Source organism: Camellia sinensis, chromosome 10 (genome assembly GCF_055761805.1).
Source record: "Camellia sinensis isolate YWXY chromosome 10, ASM5576180v1, whole genome shotgun sequence".
NCBI lineage: Eukaryota > Viridiplantae > Streptophyta > Magnoliopsida > Ericales > Theaceae > Camellia > Camellia sinensis.
The window spans coordinates 69,340,175-69,344,156 of NC_138970.1; the positions used below are offsets into that span (position 1 = coordinate 69,340,175).

The following is a 3,982-nucleotide window of genomic DNA, read 5'->3' on the forward strand; positions in this document are numbered from 1 at the left end:
AAAAGGAAAAAAATTATTTTATGTTATATTACCAAAATAACCCTTTTATATTTTCAATCATTTTATTTCTTTTATTTTTATAGGGACAAAATTGATATTATGAAAATAATAGTTTCTTTTCTTTTTCAATCTCTCAACTTTTGAGAAGATTGAAAGTGAGGCAGAGAAATGAGTTTTTCTCAATTTCTTCCCATTTCTCTTCACTTAAATTATCCAAACAAATAAGGTAAATACATATCTTTTCATTTCTCTCCAAATCATTCAATCTAAACATAGCGTCAATACCAAATGATACCCATTATCTTTGGAAATGAAATCACTATTGAATATTTAGTTTGTCCCTTGAAACAAAAAGTCCGAATTGGTAATACTAATGAAAACTCATTTCAGCCACTCCACCATCACTCTGCTCAACATGAGATTTATTATCACTACAAATAAAAATTCAACATTGCATTCAAATTGCAAACACAATATAATGAAACTAAGGATTCATTTGCAACCCATTAAATAAAATGCATTACTAAATTTTCCCAATCAGATTTGGTCAAACAAACAAATCAAAGATCATCATTACTCAAAAATCGTAGACATAAAGTGGGTGATTGAAAAGTGAGTTTTTTTTGTAAGTTTTTTTATTTGTACGATATTATTGGAGAATTTTTTTTGTATTTGAGAAGATAGTTGGGTCTTTTGTGATTGAATGTGATGTTTGTGAGAGAAAAAATGAAATAATTATAAGATTTAATTTGATATTTTGTGTAGATTAATTTTTTTTTTAATTTTGTAACCAATTTGTCTTTTAGTTAAAAAAAAAAAACCAAAAACCAAAAAACTTCCTTCCCAAACAGCGCCAAAATCTCAAAACAGAGAAAATCAGAAAACTAGAAGAAGAAGAAAAAAATTAAAAAAAAAAAAAAACTCATACCAATCCAGAGGAATCTTGACATCGCCATCCAAAATCTCCTGCTGCAAATCCTTAGGGCTCTTTCCATCAACAGTACACCCAACAGAAACACAAATGCCGAGAATCTCCTTAACAGTACCAGTAAGATCTTTGGCTATCGATCTCGGCTTCATGACCTTCGCGATCTCGATCACATCATCGATTGAAATATTGCCCGTGTGCTTGATGTTCTTGGTCTTCTTGCGATCGCGTTCGGGCTCTTTGAGGGCTTTGATGACGAGTGCGGCGGCGGAGGGTACGACGGAGACCTTGGCCTGGCGGTTCTGGACGGTGAGCTTCACGGTGACTGGGAGGCCCTTCCAGTCCTTCGTGGTCTCTTTCGCTATGTTTTCTTGGGGGAGAGACCCAGTGGCCCCATTTTGGGGGCGAGTGAACTCGCTGTGCCGATTTCGCCGCCGGTGACTCAGACGTAGACGTCTACAACCTGTGATGGGTCGAACTTCGGCGGCATTTTCCGGTGACGACGATTCTAGAGAGACAGAGAGAGATGAGAGTTTAATATAAAGCTAGGGTTTTCCAGAAGAAATGTGAAAAGATAAATTATAATTATAGTCCCTAAAATATAACACGTCTTAAAATTTTAATTTTATTAATTAAATTTGTAAAGTATTAAATTCCAATCAATTTAATTTTAAAGATAATATAAAAAAAAATAAATTCAAAAATTATATAAAATTATTATAAGATTTGAATTTGAATTTATTATTAATTAATTATCCTAGAATTGATATTATAGTTTGACTTTTCAAATTTGTTAATATTAATATATGAGTCTTAGATATATGAAGAAGTCGAATAAGATAATTTAATTAATAGTACTGTACTATAAATAATTATCGAATAAAATAATATTATAATCAGATTATTAAAAGAATTTAACGAAGATCTTAAAGAAAATCAATTAAAAATTATAGATTAAATTCGAAATCTATTATTAGATAAAGGTAAGCAAGTAATTCTTGTAAAAAATAATACAGAAAGATATTCTTATCTTTTAGAGAACTCTCCAAAGCAATCTTTTGAATTAATACTATCATAAAAATGAAAAAATAAATCTAAGTAATTATAGTCTAAACAAATTATAAATAATGGCATAACAAGAAAAAAATAATGAAATGAAATATAAAATAATATTAAGAATAGCCAAAAAAATCAAATAAAATAAATACTTTCATATTAGAAGAATATAAATAATAGTAGAATAGAAATAAAAGAAGACCTATATAAGCAATTAGAATTATTCAATCTGAGAAAAATATACTAATTATAAAAATACTAGTGTAGAGAGGATAATTAAGTTAACAATAAATTAAAATCTTGATCACAATTTTATATAAAATTTAGGTTTATGTTCTATTTTTATGTTGTCTTCAGAACTATATTTAGTCGAATTTAATCCTTTAGAGACTTAATTGATAAAATTAAAACTTTAAGAATTTAAATAAAAAATATTAAATTTTAGCAACTATTATTATAATTTATCCAATGTGAAATGAGAGATTTGGGCTTGGAAATGTTTTTGCATGGTGGGTGGGTTTGTGAAGGCCCAAAACAACAAAATCATCTGTGATGGAACCAATCCCAAGTGCGTCAGCGTAAACGAGCTTTGTTGAACTTTAATATATTTAGATTTATTTATTAAGATTTTAATAAATTTGAATTTGAACTCAATAAAAATTTAATGAACCGAGTTTGAATCGAGTTGCATTTGAGCTCGAATTGAGCTCCAACCGAGTTGGTTTAGACTTGATACAAGCTCGAACATGTACATAAGTTTTAACGAGTCAAAAAAAATTACAAATTCATACTTGCGTATGAGGCTAAAATTATTATTAAAACTTTGATTATATAATTATACATACAATATAAACTTATTAAAAGAAAAGTCAATATTTTACCAAAATAATAATATTTATCACCATTATTATATAAATATATTATATATAATTAACTGTTATTTATATTTACATTTTTTAAATATATAAATAACATATTTTTATATTATTTAATATATAAATAATATATTTATTTTATTATTTAAATAAATGTTAAACAAGCAAGTTAACGAGCTGAGCTTTCGTATGATTAAGCTTGTTTATTAAGGTGTCGTTTGGTAACACTTACGTTTTCAATTTTCAGTTTATATTTACAAAAATTTAAAAAACTCAAATAAAAACTTGTTTGGTAAAATTTTTGATTTATAAATCAGTGGTCTCAGTTTATAAATTTGACTAAAAAATGAAAACACAAAAAATGTGTTTCCGTTTTGAGTTTTGAGTTTTTTTTTTTTTTTTACCACTCAACATTAGCCATCACCCGCCACCATTTTCCACCACCGTCTTCTGCCACCACCAGCCACCACCCACCTGCCACCACCACCTGTTACCACCAGCCACCACCCGCCACCACCACCTACCAGCCACCACCCACTCACTCGTCACCACCACCCACCCCTCGCCACCACCACACCACCCACCTGCCATCCACCCGCCATCACCCACCACTCGCCATTACCATCCACCGCCTGCCACCTACTTGCCACCGCCACCACTCACCACCCACCTGCCACCACCATCCACCACCTGCCATCTACCACCACCACCCACCTGCCACTCACCCGTCGCCACCACCCACTACCACTACCATCACCCACCACCTGCCCCCACCACCCACCACCACCCACTCGCTACCACCTACCTCCCGCCACTGCCACCGTCACCCACCCACCCACCACCACCCCCACTCGCCACCCACCCCCACCCGCCATCCGCCACCCACCTGCCACCACCCACCACCATCACCACCCACTTGCTACCACCCACCACCCGCCACCGTCACCCACCCACCCACCATCACCACCCACCCGCCACCACTACTAACCCACCACTCGCCACCCACCTGCCACAACCACTCATCACCTGCCACCACTACCTGCCACCGTCACCTACCCACCCACCCACCACCACCACCACCCACCTGCCACCACCCACCACCCATCGTCACCACTTTCCACCA

The 3,982-nt window shown here is 34.2% G+C and overlaps 1 pseudogene; it reads right to left on the bottom strand.

Annotated features, from left to right (window-relative positions):
* Positions 1-301: 301 nt before the first annotated feature.
* LOC114302116 (large ribosomal subunit protein uL11 pseudogene) lies at positions 302-1,418 on the bottom strand (annotated as a pseudogene).
* Between the last annotated feature and the right edge of the window lie 2,564 nt (positions 1,419-3,982).